The following is a 25,038-nucleotide window of genomic DNA, read 5'->3' as shown; positions in this document are numbered from 1 at the left end:
CTGCGGGGAAACATATAGGACACTTGACCTGCAGCATTCACTTGACTATCAAGGACATAGCAACGCCAGACTGCAGGATTCTCCTCTGCAGCCTCCATGTCCTATGGAGCTGGATGACAGGCACCGATGATCATTCCTATTTCAAACTCCAGCCCTGTCTATCGCTTCTATTTGTGTGATATTATGCAAGTTGTCTAGCCTCCTTAGCCTTAGTACAGATTCCTCAATAAAAGCAGCTTCTATCCAAGAACACACCAGTATGGATTATACAAGACAATGGTATTCAATGCACAATTAGGTTCCAGCCAGGTCTGGTGCTGTGACTACTATCCCTGTGGTTTGGAGGAAGGCTGAAGAAGAAGGATCATCATGAGCTTGGGGCCAGCCTGGGCTACATAGTAAGTTCTAGGGCAACTTGAGCCACAGAGTATGACTTCTCAAGCAAAACAGCAAAAATATATATATATATATTTAATAAACATTAGATATTCTCACGATTTTAGCAAACAATTACCTACTAGTCTATGTGGGAACTGAGAAGATCACAAAACACATGGAAATCCTGATGTTTAACAAATATAGAATACAGGACAGTATGCTCAACTTCTAGGTGAAGCAGGGGTATTAAGTCAGGTGGTCCAAGATGTTCCCACTTCCAGGTAAAGGTTGTGAGCTGACATTTTATCATAGTGGTCTTCAAACTTCCTACTGCTGAGACCACTTAATACAGTTTCTTATGTTGTGGTGTCCCCCAAATTTATTTTGTTGATACTTCCTAACTGTAATATTGCTATGGTTATGAATTGTAATGTAAATATTTTTGGAGACAGAGATTTGCCAAAGGAGTTGTGACCCATGGGTTACATTGTATCATCTTAGGATTTACGATCCTAAACTTCTCCTTGCCCACAACCTGTATTCCAAGGGACCAATTCCCAAGTTGTAATAGACATTCAGAAAGGACTGACTGTGACATTATCATTCCCTTTCACTGAATTCCAGCTATTCTTTCCCCCTCTGGTTTTATAAACCAAACTTCAGATATGTTTGGTGTTGCAATGGAATGTTCTTTTCCAAATCTCTTGATTCTAGAATATAATAACCATGACAACTAACTCCAATGAATTATAAATTTTCAAAGGCATCAAATGCTGCTGACTCTGACCTTTGCTATCCCATATCATTCCACTCTGCTTATTCAGAGAATGGATCCATCTGTAGGTGTGAAATGCAATTTTCACAAGAATGGCACCTTAAAATATTCTGACACAATGTTTCATCAGCAGTCCTTATAGTTAGACAAATAAAGGCAATGAAGGGCCATGCCGGCCTGTTAACATCTGCTCAAAATCTGCACCCACATTTCCATGCCTCTGCTCACTCTCGCTGCAGCTAGAATTCATTTAGATAATTCCTTAAGCTTGGAATGCTTAGCATGTCACATTTCCACCAAGTCTCATTTATATAATTAGTACTAACATATGGCCCAGAATCAACATTGGAGGATTGGAATCACTTTTAGCCTGCCGTTAGACCTAAAGGGGTATGGATTCAATATGGAGGAAAGAGAATTAGGCATGTGAGTTCCATTTACGATAACAAGAACCTTGCAATGGAAATTTACCCCCAAAAGGCTTGGCTGCTAATCACATAGCAAGCAGAAAGAATTACATTCTTAATAACCCTTACCAAGTGCAATAAAAGGAAATAGAAGTTTGTTTTATGTGGTGCTTAGGGTTACTGCTTCTCCCCCTAAACTCAGAAGGATTTTCAAAAACTCATGCTGCCAACTAAGATTTGTCCAACAAAATTCTCTTTTATGTGGTCCAGGTTAGGAATATAAGCCAAGGGATGCCTCAGTATCATTCACTAAGATGCTCAGTTCACACTATTGAATTCATGTGGCACTCAGTTGCACCAGGCAGCTTTCCTAGTCATCTTTCATGGTTTCTCTAGTCCAAATTTGGCCTTCCCAAAACATCCCATAGCCAAAATTGTTCCTTGTTCTCATTAAAAAAAAACCAACAAACTACTAAAAATTTTGAGGTAATAATAAGATAAAGGAAAGTAAATGGTTCAATAATGGACCCAAGTCTAGAGTATTCACAACCCGTTATAGAACCAATAGTAAAGAAGAATTTCTGGGGCTAGGGACAGAGCTCAGTGTGGGAGCACACACATACCTTAGTGTAAGCCTGGGTGTAATTGCCAGTTAAACACCTTCCCCACAAAAAGAAAAAAAAAATCCTCACATCACCATGGTACAGAATTTTTGTTATCAATCAATCAATGAATCTAATGTTCTTGACAATAATGCTTACAGAAAACTTAAAACCTCCAGGCAACATGAGGAACATTTGACCAATATAATACCACTTGATCCTCATAAAAGCCTCAAATTGGAATTTTCTTTATTTCACAGATGAACAAGTTGAGATCATATGATTTGAGTGAGGCCACTTGGGCAGTAATGACAGAGAACTCCTAAGCCCATGCTTTTTAGTCATGCTTAATGCTTTGCCTGTCTTGGGCTTCTCTATTTCCCAGCCTTAGCAGTTAGCCATCCACCAAATCTTGTCAACTCTAAACACCAGAATTATCAATATCTGTGTTCATTACAACTTACTTCATTAGACAAGGACTTCAGTACCTCACATATGGATTAAAATAAATAAAATCCAAGGTCTTTTTCATACTGAAGATCCTTTTATAATTATCAATTTTATGGATGGTATCTTCTAAGCTCAGCAAATCTCATGTCTCGAGAGTCCTTTGGTGCACCATACCCTGAAGTTCCTAAGACAGGGCAGGAGAGAGTAGAGCCTGGGATGAGACAGTACCCCTATGAAATAGGGGAGGACTGCAGGTAGCCCCAGTTACCACAGAAGAGCTGTGTGGCCTTAAGAAATAATTGAATTTTTGGAAACACGAATAAAAACACTCCTGTGCTTATGGAACCCACTTCTTCCCTTTGGAAAAATCAAAATTAAAAGCATTGAGCCTGGATCCCTGATTACTCACACGCTGATCTCATGAGGAAGCTTGATGACATATGGAGATGTGCACACTGAAAAGCTAGGATTTACCTGGACGCATAGAGTTTCCCAATCTTGTCAAATGCTCAAGCTTATTCAGATAGTTATCATCTCTCTAGCTTTAAAAGGAGAGCTCTAGATTCAAGATTTTCAAGTGCTGGTCTATAAATGTGTGCTTTACAGCCCACAGAAAAATGAGACAGAAACAGAAATCAAGAAAATTTTTACAAAGCTGTATCCTCTGTCTTTCTTATCTGGAGGTTCATGGGTACAACCAATTGCAGAGAGAAAATACTCAAGAAAAAATGCATTTCTATCTAACCCAGAAAAGTCTACAGACTTTTTATGAAATTAGTCCCTAAAAATATCGTCCAACTGTGTACATAGCTCATGCATTATGTCTAATATTATAACAATCTAGAGGGCCAGTGAGAGCTCATCAGGCAAAGAACTGTGGAAAAGCAGAATGCAGAGGCATCTGAGCTGTGGCTTAGATGGGCAACTGTCTTGAATGATTAACTTTAAAATTAAACTTGTATAGAATTCTTACTTTCCCCTTCTTGTGGAATTCTCTTTTAGAGAAAAGATGTGGCTCCCCAATCCATGTTGAATGACCTTTCTACATCAGCAGGAGTTTTTGAACCGATGAAGAAATTTTCACTTACTGGGTTCTCGCATTATTTCTGTGGCTGGCCAGAAAGGACAATTTGGTATGAAATTGTCAAGTGAAACTCCATTAGTACTGTGAAAAGATGAAATGATGAACTAGTCCATTGACAGCACACACAGAGCATGACTACCTTTGAAGGGATCCACGCAGGTCACTGAAAGGATGCATTTCCTGTCCTCTAATGTGGACGAGAGGAGTTTAGTGTTGCTCCAAATCACCCTGTGGCTCATTTTTAATAATACTAAAATGTGTTAAAATAAATGAGATCTTTGTTTTGAAAAAAATCATAAAATATGCCTAGATTGAGTGGCATTTATTTATAAGAAAAATTATCACATAAAGTGTTATTTATGTACATAGACTACATTATGAGCTTATCCCATATTACTTTATGTCAGAACATATCTTCACATATACTTTTACAAAGGAACTTTTATGAAAATTGCTGCGATGGGTTGATGAATTTGCTTTGGTATTAGAAGGGAACTGGCCAGAAGAGCAAAACTTTTAGTGTTACACAGACCATGTTCAGCGTCTATCATGGTTTTCTGAAAGGAACAGTAATTTAAAAGAATTGCCAAAACAATTAATTTGAAACCAAATGTGAGGCATATGGCTTGAAAAAAAAAATGAAAATGATGATGTTGAGCCAAATTCAACCAAAAAATATTTTTGTTTAGGGTATCTACACATATTCATCTTTTCTGACACTTTAATTTCTGTGTGAAAAAAAGAATGGCTTATGCTATAAGAGCAAATAAGTATTTAGAACTGAAGGGATCATTGAATGCAGCTTCATGCCACTGCAGTAAAAAATATGTTAACATTTTGACATTTGGGCAATAGGTTAAAGAGTTACCACATAACATAAGGATTCCATTTCTAGTCATGAAGAAGAGCTTCCAACAGAGGCTCAAACAGACAATGACTAAATCCAGAGAGCATCTTCATATAGTCATTTTGATGGTTTGAAATTACTGAAAGCAAGCTTTATAAATGTGAATGGCTACCTGAGATTGCTTTTATCGTTAGGTGACAGGAGAAACCCAAAATTGACATATGGCTTAGAGTATAGATATCACAAGGTTCTAAAGGGAAGTACATGGTACTTAGCAAATGTCACATCGGAGAAACTCTAGGACAATTGTGGACATCATTTAAAGAAGGAAACTGCCCTTCTGCAGTATGCCTGGAACCCCGGAACTAGGGAGGATAAGGCAAAGGATTGCTAGGAGTTCTAGGGCAGCTGGAGATACAAGTGAGTTCCAGGCTAGCCTGGACTACAGAAAGAAAACTTAAGAAAAAAAGAAGGGAGGCATGGGGAAAAGAGGGGAAGGGGAGGAAAGGGAGGGCAGGGGAGGAAGCAGGAGAAGAAAGGAGTGGAGAGAGGGAGATGGAGAGAGAGACAGACAGACAGAGACAGAGAAAGAACTAGGTAAAAGGAGAGGGTGAAAGGGGAGGGGAGGGGAGGGAAGGGGAGGAGAGGGGAGGGGAGGAGAGGGGAGGGGAGGAGAGGGGAGGGGAGGAGAAGGGAAGGGAGGGGAGGGGAGGAGAGGGGAGGGGAGGAGAGGGGAGGGGAGGAGAGGGGAGGGGAGGAGAGGGGAGGGGAGGAGAGAGGAGGGGAGGAGAGGGGAGGGGAGGAGAGGGGAAGGGAGGGGAGGGGAGGAGAGGGGAAGGGAGGGGAGGGGAGGGGAGAAGAGGGAAAAGAAATGTGTTCCTACTGGTGACCTGCAGATGTGCAGTGGCTGCACATCTGGAAGCCTACCATGCCCCTTTCCCTACGTTCACCTTAATACTGACCTGGCCAAAATTAATTTTGACTCCAAACTTATTCATCTCTCTTCAACCACCAACACGCAAGCAATCACTATAACATAAGGAGAGGAAGCATATGCCAGTCCACACACAGCCCACGTAATGGTGTGCTCTGTCATCTAAGCACCAGTGAACACAGCCACCCCATCACCCTGTCAACACTGGTTTACTGCAGAAGACACTGATATTCTGTGGCCAGTGTTTGGAGTGTTCTAACAAATCAGGTATCTGGATCTGAGACCGAGAGTTCTCAATTTTTAAAATGTTGTGACTACTTAAAGCACCCTGTGTAACAAATGAAACATCTGCGATTCCAGCTCCCTCCACCCATCTGTGCCCATGAGTGTGCCCTCCTGTTCACAGCCAACCAAGTACAGCGAGCAGGTGACTAAACACATGTTTAGAGGCCGTTCCAGACAGGTCTGGAGGCCCTTTTCGATAAGCCAATCCACAAAGAACAAAGCTCTTCTCCCGCCCCCTACACCCAGGCCCGCCTCTTTGCTTGTCCTAGGTCCTAGAACTGGCCTTGGGACCTTTACATCTGAAACACAACAGAATTGGGTAGGATGACACTGTTGGGAAGGTGTAAGGATGAAGAGGTTGAGAGAGGCTAGCTTTAGATCAGCCGTGGAGTTAGGGGAGCCCTTAGCACCAGACAAGAAGCAAGGCCTGAGACACACTGTGACTCCCCAGGATATTCACTTTTGGCAGTGGAAAGATTAGTTATTCGGAAGGACAAGAGAAGAAAAAGAGAGGAAGGAGGGCGTGACTTTCACTGTTGTTTCCTTGTGATAAATCTGTTTAACCAGTAGTTACAACCCAGGGCATGCCACAGATGAGAAAACCACTTTTTGAAATTATATCTTTAAATTGTGAAAAAAAAAAAGAGATGAATTTTATATCCTTTTACAGACAATAGCCAAGAGAGATTCATTTTGATTTCTTATAATGGCTCCAACAGTCATATAAGACTATCGCTGAGACTTACCCAGCCTCTGCATAGATAGTTAACCCAGGACTGGCCTCTTTCTGTGGAATTTTGGCACAGCACACCCTCCACACTCCACAGCATTTAATTAACTGTAGGCCGTTCTCAGGAACACTTAATTATAGGTCAGTATTCTGACTATATAAATCATGGAAAAGGACAGGAAATGACACAAAAGCCCTAGACTAATATAATTTATAGCTCTCTGAACTAACACAGGGGGAGAATGGTACTGCTCTATAATTAAAGATTAGGTTAGTGCCAAAAATCATAATTTTCTGCTTGGCTTTAAAAGAAAATGTCATGTTAATGACAGTTAACTTTTGATTACCCAGAGATGATTATATATAGTTTGTGGATTATCTATGCCCTCCCTTTCTTCTCCTTTCTCTCATGTTGCTTTATTGCTAATTAATCCCTCTATGAGAATTCTGATTAAGGAAAGGAAGAGAAGTAGATTAAATTAGTCTTAGCTGCCTTGGATAAAACTCTTGGTTCGGCTAATGTGAAAAATGTCTCTGGGTCTCAGTGCTCTTTCCTGACTTTGAAAGTGAGGGGACACGAAGTGGAAGAGCCAGAGCCAATGTGACACTGGGCTCAAATCAGAGACTTCAGATACGTTGATTTCAGTGAGACCCAATGTCCCCACAAATAGAGCTCAGAAAACTCTTACTGCCAATATTGATAAATAAAACAAATGCATCTCCTGAATAATTCTGTGCCTTGTCACCATCACACATCTGGAAATCACAAGTCTATGAAGGCTCTGGGGCCATGTCATACTTCCAACAGACACAGACTATGAGCAGAGGGACATGAGTCACAGCATTAAGGCAAGGGCAGAGGCTATCTCTGGAATGCATGGTGAATGCCCAAGACGCCCTAGAAAGGACTCTCCTCGGATCAGCAGCAGCTACCACGAACTAGCCAGAAGACCTCTGAGTCCCTCAAATTAATTTTCAATCTGCAGTCTCTCTCAACACATCAAAAAATTCCACCCACTATGAATTCATTAGTAGTTAAAAGAAAAGAAAAACTAAAACCAGTAGAAAAATGAACACTCAGGAAGAAATGCAATAAAGAGGAGCCAACAACCCGCCAGGTTACTGCCACCCAGCTAAATCTGCGGTACCAGTGACCATGTGGGCAAGTGAAAATGAATCCTTCATACTGCCCTTCCTATGTGGAACATCTACCATCGTTCATAGAAAGGTGTCCGTTCTGACACACGGTGTAGTCTAGATGTGGGGCTTTGGAAAGTCAGAAGAATATCTCACTTTTCATGGTAAAATGAGTCTGTGGATAATTTGGAACACCAACAAGTTTTTAAAATTGAAATCCCTTTGTCTGGGAAGTTCTAGCAGAGGTCTGTGGGCTCAGCGGTGGGTGTGATAAGAAAAAGACCTGAGAGTGAAGGTAATAGCCTTAGGAGTAGCTTCGCAGACATTCACAGGGCCATAGGCCTATCTATTTCTAAAGCTGTTTTAGTTTGCTTTCATTGGCACATACACATTGCTTACCGGTAATGGAAAGAGACTAGGTGTTGTTTTCTGGTTTGAATTCCTGGCACTCAGAGAGATCCACACACAAAAGATGATGTAAAGCCTTTGTTCTGCACCTAAGTATAACAAAGCCATTCAATGTCTGCTTGAAAGCCACAGCAGAGTGTGAAAGAGCTTCATGGGTGAAGTCAGCCAGCTACAGGCCATTGCTGAGCTTCATGACGAAAATGATGATGATGCAGTAGTGAACAGCTACCCTCCAAATTCCTTCCCCCACTAGGAAAATGTAATTGGATGCAGTCCTGTGCCAACATTATAATACCATGTGATCGGTTCTGGTAAACACCTCTTGTTGTCTTTAGGGTGCTTTTTGGAATTGCAAAATGTTTCTGCCACATCCTACTATAATTTAGTACTCCAAAATATCATTAACTTTTCAATGTACCAATTGGCTTTTTGATGTTTGATAAACCTTGCTTGCTACTCCTAACCTCTAAATTCATTTTTGCCTTATGACAGCTCTCTCTGAAGATTTTTTCTCCAATGAAGCAAATTCTTAAAAACAAAGACAAACAACAAGCAAACCAAAAAAAAAAATCACCTTGGAAATAAAATGGCATTTGGTCAAAATACTGGAGGAATATGCCCAGGCATTTTCTTCTTTGGTATTCAAATTGATGTAATTATTTATGGCAGGAGAAATTACTCATATTTTGATTATGTAAGCAAATTTCTTAATAACCGCCTGAAGCAGAATATAGTAACAGCACGAGCAGCATCAAATAGGCAGTTTTCATTCACAAAAGCACAAAGGAAGAGAAGTTGCTAACAGGCAAGACAACACTTTGGGCTTATTAAAGCGCAGTGTTCAGACCCGAGAAAATCCAACTTAAGCAAAATGAGGAAGTAGGTAGTACACGCACCAACTCTCAGGGGACGGGGATGGAAGAAATGCACAACTCAAGTCTGGAAAGTCATTCAAACAATTCATTAAAGAGAAACACTCTTACCAGGAGGGCTCTCCAGCACATCTCTGGGCTGCGGGCCTAGCAGACTAGCTCCTCTGCAACTGGCAAGTGCGGCGTAGACGGGAGAGACACGGGCATTGCCCTCCGCAGCTCAGAAGGACCAAAACCACAACAGCACACTGAACACACGAGTCATCATGAACACAAAAACCTCCACAATACCTTTTGGCAAATGGCAATTGGAAAAGCCCCCTTATTTATCATCCCGTTCTTCAAAGGGAACTTCACAAGGAAGCTGTGGGAAGTCTGCTTAACAAAGCAAAATGTGTTCCTGACGGCCCCAAGGATGTGAAGAGCACTCTCTACTCTTCATGTAGTGGGTTACATCATGGGAATTCATACCAAAAAAAAACAAATCACATGTGTTTTCATAAATCTAAAATATTTTCACCAATTTAAAAATATTGATCTGATGATGTTTTATTTTATTATGGTTTAACAGATACAGGAAAGGTTATGAAAACAGTGATCATTTAAAAAATACTGATTCCCTGATTGTTTTTAAGCAAACTGGTTTAAAATTACTAATGTGGTTATTCAATAAATAAGGTCTCAGCGGGCGTGGTGGTGCACACCTTTAATCCCAGAACTTTGGAGGCAAAGCAGAGGTTCTCAGAATTTGAGTTAGCCCAGTCTACGTAGGCCAGTAAGGGCTACACAGTGAAATCTTGTCTCAAATACAAAACGATCAACTGGGAGTGAGGCCCTCAGAGGGTTTGTTTCTATGAAAGCCGCAGTCACTTCTGCTCTGGAAGAGTTCATTGTGGGCTCAGACACTCAGGTGCAGCCTGCATCTGAGCTCAGTGGCAGACCACGAGGTAGCCTGAAAAGGACAATCTGCTCAAAAGCAAGACTGTGACAGGGCAGCCACAGAGAAAACACCCAACAGACCTACATTGAGAACTGCCTTTCCGGAAGTGGGGGTTGGATAACAGTGTTCACAAACTACCTTGGGGAAAATGTAGATGGGCTTAAATAGCAATATAAGAGACACAAAATGTTTCTCTTAAGAGATTCATTTTTCAAACATTATTTTCATGAAAACCTTCAAAGAAGTTTTATAATGAAATGCTGTCATTATCTGTCTGTTTCTCCAAACCCTAAACCAATAATTCTTGTTTAGGAGAGTGAAAAGATGTGGTTATTTGAAAGCATGTTTAGTGAGATTTGCATATTTTCTATTGTTGTTTTTTTTTAAAAAAAGAATCACACAGAATAATACTCTTCCTTTCTAGAAAATTATTTCCTTCTCTTCTTAACATTACAGCCACACATGGAAATATCCCAAATTCAAATTCTATTTTATTGAAATTCTCTGCACCAATATTTCTTCTGCCTTCTGCCATCAATGTACTAGTTTTCTGCTGTAATGACATCCTATTGGTAAGCAAATTGTATGGGCTTCTTCTCTTCCACAATCATTCATCACTTTTTCTGAGTAAGAAAATAAAAATGAAGGCAAGATTATCACAGCCAGGAGTTCTGTGAGGCAATGGTAGTTTCCTCAAAGTAGAGACTGTGATTTAAGCCCAGTGGCTGCTTTCTGCCCAACTGATAAATTAACAGTCCACAGCAACACAGTAAAACCTCTCTAATCACAGACAGCTCTCTGAAAAAATTGTTGAACATGTTGCTATCTGTCCTCATCTTAAAAATAAAAAAGAAAACAAAATAGCAAGTTAAATACCTTCAAACTCTCGCCTATAATAAATATATACAAGACTTTGAGGTTATTAAAATTGTAACAGAAACATTAACTATGTAACATTTGTGTTTGTGTGTAAAAATGTATGAGTATGTATATACTTAAAATATACTAGAGTTCCAGGAGAGGCGCAAAGCTACACAGAGAAACCCTGTCTCGAAAAACCAAAAAAAAAAAAAAATATATATATATACTAGAAATATGCGTTTAATGGGCTCTTGGGAGTTAGTATTGAATGAATATCATTGATAACAGGTGAAGAGACACAGTTCCACGCTGCCACCCCTTGGCAGTCTAGAAAGTTCCTTTCCCCCTCAGGGCCCTCAACATAGGTAAAGCTGATCCTTGGCATTGTCACAGAAAAGAAATTCAGGACAAGCTATAATGTAGCAGAATTGGGGCTATTAAAAAAAACACATCTAACATAGATTTTTAGGCACCAGAATGAATAGAGTAGTACCCAAGGAAGAAATGAGACATATACACTTGTGGGGTCACACTTCACCAAATTGGCAATGACTGTGTAATATGATTTGGATGGGTTTTAAAGGATTGTTAAGAAATATCAATGATGAGGGAGACAGGATAGCTGTTGAGGGCCCTTGCTGCTCTTGAAGAGGACCTGGGCTCAGTTCCCAGCACCCACATGGCAGCTCACAACCATCTTTAACCCTAGGTTCCATGTGCTCTGCCTCCCTCTTGTGCTGTTTGAGGGTGCTGCATGCACATGGTACACATACACACACAGTCAAAACACTCATACACATAAAATAAAAATAATAAGTCAATCTTTAAAGGAAAAACATAATGTCAATGATATCACAGTGGTTTCTAGGATGTGTCATGCTGAACATTTTTGAGATGATAAAGTTCCAGATGACAGGGACTCAGGATGTTCAGATATTTCACTGTAATGAAGAAAGTTAATAATCTTGGGCTAGGAAGGTAGCTCCCTGTTTAATAGCACTGGCTGTTCTTCCAAAGGACCTGGGTTACATTCACAGTACCTATACGGCAGCTCATAACCATCTGAAACTCCAGTCCCAGAGGATCCAACATCCTTTTCTGGCTTCCACAATGTATAGACATACAGGCATGCAAACCCCCATACACATAAAATAATAATTTAAATTTTTTTAAAGCTAATAGTCTTATTTGGGTGATTCCCAGAAAATAGTCAGTAGAAGGGAGATGTCTGACTTGAAAGGTAATATACACTTTAGGCTTCAAGCCTGGCTTATTATTATAACAATTTTAATAGGATATTGTCTTTATGTCAGTAATTTCTACAACAAATGTGATGGTGCTGGAATTCTTGATCCTTGGCTACCAAGGAGCTCCAGAATGAGGAGTTCCATTTTCTTCCCATGTCTTCATAATTTCCCTATTTTTCCATCTTACCTTATTGAATGTGAACTTGATATCAATCAACACAATAATAAGATGATGAGAGAGAATAGAAAGACAGGATATTATAGGGACATAAAAGGAGAAAATCATCCTTACCCCAGATACTAGTTGAAATGCTTTGTTAATGATTCCAACATGAAGAGCCGTGTTTGCTTAGGTTTTTCTTCCTTCCCAGCTATGAATTTGCAGGACTCTCATCAGCAACTCCATTATAGTAAAAGGAATGTCCTAAGTCCCTTGTGTAAACTTAGTGACTCCCAGTTTTACCGTATCAGATGATAATTCCATCCAAGGCATCCCGCAGCCACCCTGTAGCTTATTTACCCAAGGAGAAAGAAAGGGAAAACAGTGTTTAACAATTTGATGGGCAAAACTGGAAAGCCACCAAAATGGTTCCTACTTAATTGCAACTCTCCAGTGGAACCCACACTCACATTTTCCTGAGCACCCATTTCCCCCCTAATTTTTGCACTTAAAACTTATATTAAGTTATTTTTCACACATTTTCCAACTTTGTTTCACACTCCTAGTTCTGAAAATCCTTTCTGAATGGCTCTCTACCCACCCTAGTCTCTACTCAATTCAAGGAGCTGTAGATGGCAGAGCAGTGCAGAAAGCCTGGACTATGGTCCCAGCTCCACTGCTGACTAGCTCATCTCTGGCAAATTCCTCTGCATCTGTATTACAAAGTGTTTCATACAGGGCTTCTCTAAGGATTAAGAAATTAATCATCCCTGGGGCCATGTTGGTATTCAATGGCCATGCTGCTGCTGCTGCTGCAGCCAGGGCCATGCCAATCTGAGTAGTCTGCCCTCTACCCAGGACCATGATGAATCAGGGACCCTGCTGCTGCCAAGGACCATGTATGGGTCCATGGTCCTGTTACAGCTAGGATCAGTGTTGATGTCCATGGTCCATGTTACCACTGGGAACCATGCAAACCATACATGTTGAAATCCAAGGGCCCTGCTGAGCTGGCCCCACCCTTCACAGGCTCTAGGAGATCAGACCTTGCCCCTTGGTGGCGACTGCAGCAGGAGAGCTGGCAGTAATGAACCTGGCCCTGGGAGAGCTGGTCCCAGGAGATCTGGCCTCACCCCTCATCAGAAGTGCAGGAGAGCCTCTGATGGTGTGGGCACAGGAAAGCCTGTTCTATCCCTCACCTGAGAGGGGCAGTCCTAGCAGAGCCAGGACTGAACAACTCAGCTACCACCCAGGATCACATCCAGTGCTTTGAGTTGGCTCACCCCAATATCTACTCCATCTATGACCTGTTGGAGCCTGTGAAGGGACTGGTCCTGTGGAACCAGAGCTGAAGGATCTCTATGATTCTCGGTAACAACAGAATACTCCAGAGGAGTTTCGGTGAGGGTCCAGTATTGATGGTGTTCCAAAAGCCAGAGGTCTAAAACCTGACTGACAACTCCTTGCAATGAACAATTGCCAAAGCTATCAGAACAAAAGGGTATACTGCAAGACATAGTGCCACTAATGCGGGTGAGGAAGTGATGGAGAGGTGAGCGGGAAAGACAGAGGAGTGAAGTGGGTTTTTTTAATTAACATTTTTATTTTGTTTTTTTTACTTTTCTTTTGTAGGGAAATTCTGCAATGGTGAGAGTCAGATATGGAGGAACTGGGAAACGAGTGGGATTGGGGAGCATGATGTGAAATTCCCAAAGAATCACTAAAAAATTATGTTGGGGAAAAAATTAATAATTGAGAAATGCTTGCAACAGTAGCTGACACACAGTAAGTATTGTATACATGTTCAGCAGAAGCCCAGTATTGTTGAACTAATACACACACTAAGACTTGGGGACACAAGATTGAAACATACAGAACCACTCATTATGACAGAATTTACAGCAGCATTCACAGCCTGTGGAGTAGCTTTCTCTGGTTTTCTGTAATGACTGTCAATTAAAATAACTTGGGTTTGGGGAATAGTGTAGAGTTTTATAATGCCAGGAACAACCATATATTTCAGTTCTGCTGCACTCGAACACACTGACATGACAGTGGTAAGTACGAAGCCCTGACATAGCCCATCTCCTATCCTTTCTCTTCCACTCAAAATCATAAAGGGAGAAGACACAGCATAGCTCTCAAAGGAGAGCTCTCTGTGCTCCATCCAAACTCAGACAGCTGCCTGCTAATTCTGCTTTATATGTTCTCTTGTTCTGTTTTAATAAACCATTTTGTTTTCAGTGTGCAAAAATAGTCTTTGACAGTGTGACCAATAAAAATCTTTACTCTTAATTTTCCATTCAAATTAAAATATTCCATATTAAATTCTAGAATGCTGTCGCTAGCCCTTGGAAGTAATATCTAGACTTATAAGTTATTAAGCTATCATATTGTGTATGAACACATCAACTAACAATCAGAAGTGCTGGGAGAGACTTAAGAACACAGAATTGAAGAGATGCTCAGCAGTTAAGAGCACTTGTTGGTCTTCCAAAGGGCCTCCACTCAGTTCCCAGCACCCATGTTGGGCAGCTCTCATGCACCTGTGTCTCTAGCTGCAGGGGAGGCAGTACCCTCTTCTGGTCTACACAAGCACCTATGCATGCATGGCATACATACACATGAATAAAATCAGGTCTTTAAAAACAACTCAAGAACAGAATGTTGGCATGGGTAGAATGAGTGCACACATTTTTTTAAGTGTTAAGGCACCCACCCAAAGCAGTAGCATTAGCGCATGAGAAGCACTGCTATGCATTCAGTATACAGAAGCCACAGGACAGTGGGGCTGTTGGCAGTGTAAAGGGTACGGAAGATGCTTCCCACTAAGTGCCAGAGAGAAGATCTTAGAGATGGGAGGAAAGGAGAGAGGATTAAGAGTTGAGCTATTTTTGTTTTTAACTCTACACCTCCAGGATCTAGCATGGTGTTTATAATTGCACAAGGACTTTCAACAGTTTTTTTTTTTGGAACAGATGAACAGTGCCAGAGTGCTTCAGCTTTTTTGCTTAAAATCATATTTTCCACTTGCAGAACAGAACCATGCTTCTTTGCTCTTTCATTAATGATAGTTCCAAACCATTATATTATGAATTATAGTCCAGGATACTTCCCCCCTCAAATGCATTTACACTTCTTTGCTTATTCTTATTGCAAGGTGAAGTCATCTTATAATTTATCCTCCAGGACAGCAAGTACAAGGTGCACAACAGAGTTTCTACAGCACATTCTAATTTCCAAATCATGTATTAGAATATTAAGAAGGTTGCTACCCACCCCTAACTCTCTGGAGATCCCATGAGAAACCTGTTGTTCTATTTCCTCTTGAAAAGTTTTATAATGCTTTCTAAGTGTGATTTACTTACATTAAATCTCTCTTTTTTCTCCCCCCAGATGATACTGTGAAGTTGGGAAGGTAAACCTAAGGAAACAATGCATGGTTTATTTTGTTTTTTAATGTTGTGTATTTTCTAGTAACCCCAATAGGCATTTCATTGTATATGAGAAAGCATGGCTGTAACACTTGTAATGATCATTCTCGGGGGAAGAGTAAGATTCTTTTCCTTTCTATTGTTCAAGGTTTGCTGTGTGTGAATATGTAACTGGTTTTCTCAAGCAATTCAACTTCGAGGGATTACTAGTGAAAAGTAAGACTGATTTGGGAAACATTTTATTTGCAATGACCACACATGCTCTGAGAAAGAGACCATGTAAATTGAAGGAAATATTCTGCCATCAGACATGTCTAAGTAAGGATTTTGGAGCTGAGAACATGCTTAGCCATAGGATCTGTCTGTAAAGAGACGATGCAGGTCCCCAAGACCTAGACAAGCAGACACAATGAGTGATATTTGCTGAGAAAGACAATTAGAGCTGAAAACATCACAACCACTAAATGGGGATGTGTAGAGATTGAGTCTAGACGAATGTCACAAAATCAGCGTGATTGGGACAGTAGCTCAGGCTGTTGAGAACTGCTCTTTGTAAGGCCATGTCTCGAAGCCCTACATCATCAAGTAGCACTTGACCATCTCAGAAAGACAGGTGGGGAGGGCCCACGCGCCCGGCCTTCTGACTTACATAGAAAACACGTGCATCCTTTTGCATGCATGTAGAAGACTGAGTCTGAGGTGTGTTGAAAGGCCATGCTGGTGTCTTTGCACAGCCTCTTTTTTACATGGAGCACAACTGATGAGGACTTCAGAGAGTATTAATGTTCACACACCACAAGTAAGTCAGTATGAATTAGCTGTGGCTCCCTACACCTGAGTCCTTACATTTAGACTTTAGTTTTTCTTCTTTTAAAGAGATGGTGGTTATTTTTGACTTTATGAAAATTTCAACAATTTTATCTTATCAACAACTTATCAGATACTTTAGGAGAAGTATTCTCATAAGATTAATATACACAGGACAAAAGCTAACTGGTGAGTTGTATTCCCCCACACAGAACAGGTTGTATAATAGTATTTCTCAGTAGTCATTGAGGTATGAGTAGGTCTCTGCTACACGTGTTCGTCATCATGTTTCTGAGCTCTGGACATCCACGTTGAGTTCCTATCAGAAGTACTGCACAGATTGGATGCTTAAGATCTGATAAATAAGTTGATGTCATGCAGCATGTTGGGCTCTAATTTTTCCTTAGGTCAGGGCACGTGTGCCTCTTCCTTTGGAAAGCCAGGGGAAAGCCCTATAAAATGGCTCTGTTACATGCAACTATTGTTTTGAAAAGCCATACTTTAAAGCATAGTGAAGAACAAAGATTGGGACTCAGAAGACAAGAACACAAAACAAGCCAAGTTATTCCTGTATGACAAATTTTGTGATATTGAATATAATTGTGGAATTTCTAGGTTTAATTAGAATTCAATATTCTAGTTAATGTCAATACTGGATGAAGTATTTAACTTAGAACCTTAGGACAAAATGATTCTACCAAAAAAATAATAGTAATTTGATAGCCAGGCATGATCACACCTGTCAATCCAGCACTAGGAGGCTGATGCAGAATTGTGAGTCACAGGCTAGTACGGGCTAAATAGAAAGATCCCATCTTTAACAAATGGATGGATGAATAGATAAACAACCAGAAAATTTTCTTGAGCAAGATAGGGGCTAGAGATAGAACATTCTAGGTCAAGCTGTCTCCCTAAGTTTGGAGCAGGGGAAGATGACAGGACTTCATTTGTCTCCATAAATAGTTCTGGCTACTCAGAACATCAACAAAAACAACCTGCAATGGCTCCTTTCTGAAAGTTTGAGTGAATTATGGTAAAAAAAAAATTATGAAACTAAACAAAACAAAAAGTAAGCCAAACACACAAACATAACACAACACAAAATATCCTTATGCCACACTCCGCTTAGTTTCTTAATCCAGAAACATTTGACTTGAGAAGTGAGTAGTGTCAAGAGGGTCACATTGAACCGTATTTTGGTTGTTCATTGCAGTGACAAGAGTCCAGCTGTCTGCATGACCTCACCAGCTTCAAGCCAGCCTAGCAGAAAGCAGACAGCAGCCTTGTTTTTCAAGTGCTTGGTAAACACACACCTGTCCTGTTGTCCCTGAATCCTAACAGGGACATCAAACTCTTCATGCTTGCTACAAAAATAGACCTCAGTTTCTCTCTTTTCTTGGCATCTTTATTTTCTAATTCAGACCCAGATACATCAAAGATACCATTAACTCGATGTTTTTTGATTAGCAGTTCTATCACAGTTCATCAATCCCTGATGTCTGGCCAACATCTCAAAGACACTTCAGCATCCTCACAAAGGATGCCCCCCTGCTCAACTCAGGTGTGTGTGTGTGTGTGTGTGTGTGTGTGTGTGTGTGTGTGTGTGTAGATGGGTTAGTAACCTGTCTCAAGTTGGATCCGCATTTGAGGGCAAAAGATTTTCCACTTGCATGTAAAGCACCACAGGATGTATCCAGCTGTGGAAGTGAATCAGGTGACTTTTTCTTGCTCAACATATAGACCCTTTTATTCCCAAGGTCAGCTTCAACTGCACATGCTCTCCACTGCATCTTTCTCAGCCTTGCTACTATCCCAGTACACTCCTAATGACTTCTCAAATATCTTGCCATTATGCCTCATCATATTTGTTTAAATAAGAGTCAATCTTCTTATTTAAACCTTCTTAAGAGTCAAAGAAAATTAAGAAAAGGAGACTTAAAAATATGCCAAAGACCTTTATTTCTGTAAATGTTAAAAGCTTTTAAGTTGCCCTACTATAATTAACTTTGTAAAGATGTCTTCTCGTATTGCCTAGTGTGTTCTGCTTTCTGGGTCATCAAACTGTTTTGAATAGGTAGGCAACTTTGATGGCCCACAAGTTTTCTTTTAATTGTTTCATTTCTTCATGGTTGCCATAGGATTATGCACATGTATGAGATACTATGAGATCTATACATTGTACAATTATCTAATCAGTATAATTGAATACATCACCACAAATATCTAGCATTTATTTGTGGTAAGAACATTCAACGTCTCTCTTCTTGCTGTTTCAAAATACTCTATGCTTAATTGTCAACTATATTCACCCTACTGGACAGTGGATATGAGAAGTTATTCTCCCTGACAATAATTTGGTCCTGGTTGACCAGCTTCTCTTTATTTCTCCTGCTTCTCCACCATCATAAGCTCTGACAACCACTACTGTCCCCTCATCTCCTATGACACCAACCCTTGTAGATTCCTCATGCAAGGGAGATCACCCAGTATTTGTGTACTTGTGTATGTCTGTGTCTGGCTTTGTTCACTTAACACATTGTCCTCTAAGCCCTATCCATCACATGGCCACAAATGAAGCCTCAGTTTTATTATGCACAATGATGCAATGTGGCTTTTATTCCCCAAGATTCTATGCTGTTGCAATACCTAAAAGTCAACAACCACAAAACCTGCCTTCCTTGCTTCCTCTGATGCCCCATCCACTCATAGTACTTTTAAGAGAGAGCAAACATTCAGAGTCTATAAATAAGAATCCAAATATTTTCTTGTACTAACAGTCTTTGAGCTTCATCTGCTTTTAAGGTCTATGTTTGCTCAGTTCCATTTATTTTCTCAAGCCTTCCAAATAATTCCACATGATCTATCTAGCTGTCTGCAGGATTAAACAGTCCCCTCAAAGGGAATTCGTATGCTTTGCCCTGAGCACAAGGCCTTTCAGGGGAGTGCTAAATCTACTCAGGTTTACTCTTGATACCTTTGCCTTGAATCTCAAAAAGCAAATTGTCAGAGCTGAAACTTTGCCTCTGCATGTTGCAGATTCAAAATAGAAAAGGGATAAAAAGAAAGAACAAGAAAAAGAAGTGCCTATATAAGGTTTTAAAATAACGATTCTATAATTATTGGTAGATCTCAATGGATTTAGCACATCACTAATTATACTGCATTACTGTCAAATGAATTCTTTTAGCATGATTAATGTTATTATGCCAAATCCCAAATTAATTCACAATGAGTATCTTAAAGTCTCAGCAATGCTTTAAAAGGGAGGGGAAAAAAGATGACAAATTAAGCTGGGCCATTAGAGTGAAATACAGAGAGGGTTGCTCTCTAAGCACTTCAGATATATTGCTGGAATTAACCTATATATTTATGAAGCACCCTTCTGATCCCAGTTCAGTTTTTGCAGTAGATTTCCCAGCTGGGAAAATAATGTGCTAAATGAATAGCTCACATACCCAGTCTCTTGACCTTTTACCCTTGTCTGCACATCTCCATTGTTTGTGTGTCTTTTGTTATACCCCTCAGCAAGTCCTCATTGTGGGAGCAAAGAGAGATGTAAATAAGGAATCCAAGAACAAAGGGAAAATACTATCTCTTTGTCAGTTCATTTTTTAGCTGTATAATTACTGAATTATTTTTCTGATACATTTCATCTTCTCCAGATTTCCCAGGGTTTGATCATCCCTGGCCAGGATGACAATGAAAATCTTGAGCCCTGCTCCTTGCACTCCAGAGGAAGAATTGGCAGAGGGAAAGCATTGTGCAGCAGCTTGCACAGAAGTCCTTAGCAAAACTAAGTTGTTGGATTCCAGGCTTTGTTCTTAACCTTTGACACCAGAAGTGTCTTCCCAAGATACTCTCCTCTACGAGGAGAGCAATAGCACCAACTTTACACATGAGTAAGTGACACCCAGTGAAACAGGCTTCCCTCAGCTCACAGGATTAGACTGCAGAACTGGGAGACCTGGCTACATTTCTTGATCCTAGTGACAAATAGCAGCAGATAGGACTGTCTATTGAAATCCTTGAGGAAAGAAGCTTTGGGGAATAGGTAGTCTATGCCCAATCCAAAATCCCAAACCAGCAAATGCACGAATCAGTTAATCCCACAACCAGGGCATTTGTCAGGAGAGGAATTAGAGCCCATACCTCCAGGAGAGACTGCAAATTGTATGTAGTGTCTGAGGCCACTCCACAGTCCTGACAGCAGGGAATCGGGCTATTTGAATGTGCTGTCCCTTAAAACTCTTGCAGCATCTAAGATTGCTGCATTGGTCGCTAGTGACAGAGGTCTCACACTAATCACTAATCGGTTTTTCCTTCTTGGCATAGGTCTAGAAATGTTTCAGTAAATCTCAGCATAAGGAAACGGCAAGGATAGAGAGCATGGTACTATGAGGCATGAGAAACCACTCCTTCATTTGCATATGGTACTGTTCTCAGAGCACAGAGAATCACCAGTGGGAGTACGAACTGGGCGAGACGTCGGCTATGATGAGGGGGCCAGCAATGTTTTGGTCACAAATTGACTGAACTACTTAGAATCTTTAAAATTCAGAATTGTCTTCCATGTCTCCAGTGGAAGATTGCCATCTCATTTGAAAACACACAGAGATGTGACAAGCAGGTCCTTGATCATTTTCCCTGCTGGGGTTGAGGATGCATCACGTTAAGCCCTGATTTGCAGGCATGGACGTCACATAGTGAAGTAGAGGACTGTAGGACAAGGTGTGGTGCCAGTGAAGGCTTAACAGACCTAATTAGGAGTAAAAGGGACTTTAATTTGTCCCTCAGATCATATTAGCTGAACAGCATAGTCTTGCCCAGCCTTCCCTATAAACTGAAACTGTGACACTTAAGAGATGATTAATAAAACTAAGAAGACCTGACAGAGGGCAGCCGAGTGAGTTGTGGACAGTAGGTTGAGTGGAGGAGGAATTTGTGGCTCCTGGGTGTAAGTGCCAGATGGAACAGGCCTTAACACAACCAGAAGTCTAACTCAGCATAGCACAGTGAGCAGAAAGCCATGTTCCAGTCCAGAGAGGTAACTACAGAGCACTGTGCCCTTAAATTCCATCTTGGGAAAAAACTAAGTATTCTAACTGATCACTTTAACTTGATTTTAAACCTTATGAAGTTGACAGCTAAAACAAGACAATTTAAATGGAAATACAGGTGAGTATGGCAAAGACTGCCGTTGTTGATATAGAATTTTAATTTATTGCTTCAAAGATTTCCAATTTTAAATCCCTTGATTTTCCTGTTTTGAGTTGGTAGTAATAGTATCTCCCCATTGAAAACATTTGCTCTACTAATTAATAGGATTATTAATGATTAAGAAAACATTGGTCCTAATTGGGTGGAGAGGTTGACTGTTGGTGACTCCCACACACTCCTCATGTGCATAAACTGAGCTGAGCTCCTAATTGCCACACTGAAAGAAAGCAGCAGGACTCCGTGAGTGAACATTTGCTAATAGCCAGTTCTCATTGTCAGCCTCACTGAAGAGTAAAGCAACTGCTTTTCATTGCCTGATAAACTTGAAATCAGCCTGCAGAGTATGTAACTAGGATGTCCACAATCTCTGTAAATGAAAATTTGAGTCTTACCCAAGCCATCCCCCAGACCTAGCCCTGATTTAACAACAGCCTGCTGATTTCCTAGCTGGGAACTACCTCTGCATTCCCACCCACTGAGAATGACATCCTGGGAAGCAGAAATTAAGTCAGAGTCCCCCAACTCATGACAAGACAGCACATGAAACAGAACCTATGCATCCCACTTTGTAGGTGAAGACCCTCGAAACCCTCACTTAGCCACTGTGGAGTTTCTTCTCTTTTGTTAAGTCACAACGGTGCAGAAACTGCTACCAGAGTTCACAGCACTGCGGGAAGCTGCAACAGGGGGCTGGCTGCTCAACTCCTCTTTTCCAAATATCTGAGGAGAACCAATGAAAGGCCCATGGAAAAGGGGGAGATAGAGGAAAATTTGAAGTTAAGGAGTTACAATAGCATCTGGTTGGCTGTCCTTTCATAAATGACATCTACAAAGTTGGATAGCAAGTATCAGAGTACATCCATGCACTCAAGATTATGAACTTTGAGCTAAAAACCAACAATAAAATTCTGGCCTGGCTTTCTCCACCATCATTACCATGGTCGTTAAGTTTATTAAGTTCTTGGTTTTTTGAATGTTGTGGTAAATGCTGTTACTCTTGTGCAGGTTTCTTAGCATTACTAAGTGGTAACATGCTATTATTGCTATTTCATAGGACAAAAATGTAAGTCACAGGTTAAATAACTGTAAAAAGTCACAGTGAGGATGAAGGGCATAAGGGACTAAGTTCCATCGTCTTGTGAGGAAACCATTTTGGATGGCTTTTGAGTAAACCTGTATTTGTGTTCTGTTCATATTACATGTCATTTTAAGCATGCTTTGGATACTGATACAGATTTCATGATACCAGATTTCAGTGCACAATTCAATGATTAGCACCAAATTTATAGAATTGTGCAAGTATCACAACAATCTGTTTCTAGAACATTTCAGTCTCCCACAGCAGCCCCCTTTTGCTCATTCTCAGGTTCCTGTTTGCTCACAGGAAACTTCTTACCCATTTTCTGTCTCTGTGGATTTCTCCTTTATATACCACAGAGAGAGCGGGCTCTAGTATAAAGTCTCTGGGTACCTGGCCTCCTCCATTTGCAAAGGGTCAGATAATAATCCATTTCACCAATGGACCACATCTTCTTTCAGCATTCTGCAGCCGTAGAATATAGATTGCTTCTATTTGTTTTTTGCTACTACTACTGTTCTGAGCATTCACCTTCAAGTCTTTTGGCAGATCTGTGTCCCTTATTTCTCATCCACGGCATCATAGACATAGACTTTATGGGTCCCATGGTCATTTTAGACTTAATATTCCTGAAAAGAAATGAGAAATACTAAATACTTCTATCATTTTACATTCCAACGGCTATGTCTGAGGATCTGCATGCTCACCAATACTTGATTTTTGCTTGTTTTTATTTCAAGACAGTCTTGCTAGAGATGCAGTCTAGGTTACCTCAAACTCAAAATCCTCATGCCTCAGTCTCCAAAGTGCTGGCATTGCATATAGGCAAGAACAACCATGCCCTGATTGTCACTTTGCTTATAGCCATTTTAGTAGATGAAAGGCAAATGGTGCTTCTCTCTGGAGACCAATGCATTGAGCATGTATTTACAATCTTCAGTGTAGTGACATTCAAATCCTTGTCTCTTGTTACTGAGTTTTAAGTTGCTTGATGTTGGGTCCTGTGTCAAGTCTGAGATTTGAAAATATTTTCTCCTACCCAACCAAATATTCTATCCAACCAAGAAGTTGGTTCTTTTACTATAGTATTTGTTTTACAGGGCAAATTTTAAATTCTACAGTTTTGGCTTACCTGAATTTTCTTATTTTGAGTCATGGTTTTTGGTTTCATAGACAAAGTCTCTGTTTAACTCAAGGCAGGAATATTTTCCTTTCTGCTCACCTCATAAGTTTTATAATTTCAGCTTTTGGTTTGTGATCCATTTTGAATTTGTATTTATTGCATAGCATAGGAGCCTAATTTGTTTCCTCTAAGGCATCCAAGTTTACAAAGTATTCCATGTCCTCTTACAACGTTTTTCTGGGCATTTCCAAAATATACAAAGGTTGAGGAATTGTACAGCTCACTCCCACATTGCACCTCATAACCCTTTCTGTGTTCACTTCTGTGTCCAGCTATCCAGCTATCAGTCAGCTTATCTGATTTTTTGACACCTTTCAAAATAAACTTAGAGCTCACTACGGTATTTGATTATCTCCATTTTTTCCCTTTAGGCTGCAATTTACATAAAGCACACAAATCTTAGAGTTCCTACTTGATACGCTTGGAACAGGTGCACACCCTGTTAGTGTATAAAACATCATCACCCCCAAATCTCATGTTTCCTTCTGGTCTAGACTCCAGCAACCGCTGCTGTGGTCCTTCCTATGAATCATTCTGCCCTTTGACTTCCTAAGCATGCTCTAAGCATGCTGTGTTGGATTTTTTTATCAGCACATTTCTGAGAGTCATGGTTTTCCTAATGGAAGCTCTCCACATGCACATGTTCCGTAACTCAAGTATATATTCTGCTGATGGACACCCCACTCAGTTTTATTGTGAGAAGATTCTCCTATATTCTTGGAATAGAAAACACACAGAAAACAGAGAGTAGGTCATAAAATGAAAGTCTACTTTCTTCCTGAACTGGTACAAGATTTCCTTCCTTTTATACCCCTCAGCAGCACAGACTTGCAGCTGTTCCACATGATAATTTTGTCTCCTGGGCCATGCTCCACGAGTGCTATGTTGACACTTGACCACCAGACAGCACAGCGTGGTTGTCACCAAAGGTAAGAGTTCTACACTGTGTGGAGGAGGTGGAGAATGACCAGCCCAGGCCTCCATTATGAAAGCAGAAAAGACCAGGACTTCTCCCCAGGTCCTCCTAGGAATGCTAAGAGCCCACAGGAAAAGTCCTTGGAGACACCACCATCAGCCAGACATAGACACGAGATTATGCGAGATGGGGCCTTGGAAAACCACTATGACCCTTGCCCCAGTGACTGAAATGGAGCAGACTGCCGCAGCCTCCAGATGACCTGAGAATTTCTCCCTTTGCTGTC

At 40.6% G+C, this 25,038-nt stretch overlaps 1 protein-coding gene across 1 annotated transcript in view; it reads right to left on the bottom strand.

Moving 5' to 3' along the window:
* Rarb (retinoic acid receptor beta) overlaps positions 1-25,038 on the bottom strand; it is a 655,545-nt gene that overhangs the window by 558,146 nt on the left and 72,361 nt on the right. The gene's annotated exons all lie outside the window — the stretch shown is intronic.

Source organism: Peromyscus californicus, unplaced genomic scaffold (genome assembly GCF_007827085.1).
Source record: "Peromyscus californicus insignis strain IS unplaced genomic scaffold, ASM782708v3 Scaffold_12__1_contigs__length_115047231, whole genome shotgun sequence".
Lineage (NCBI taxonomy): Eukaryota > Metazoa > Chordata > Mammalia > Rodentia > Cricetidae > Peromyscus > Peromyscus californicus.
This window is presented reverse-complemented; position numbering and strand designations above follow the sequence as displayed.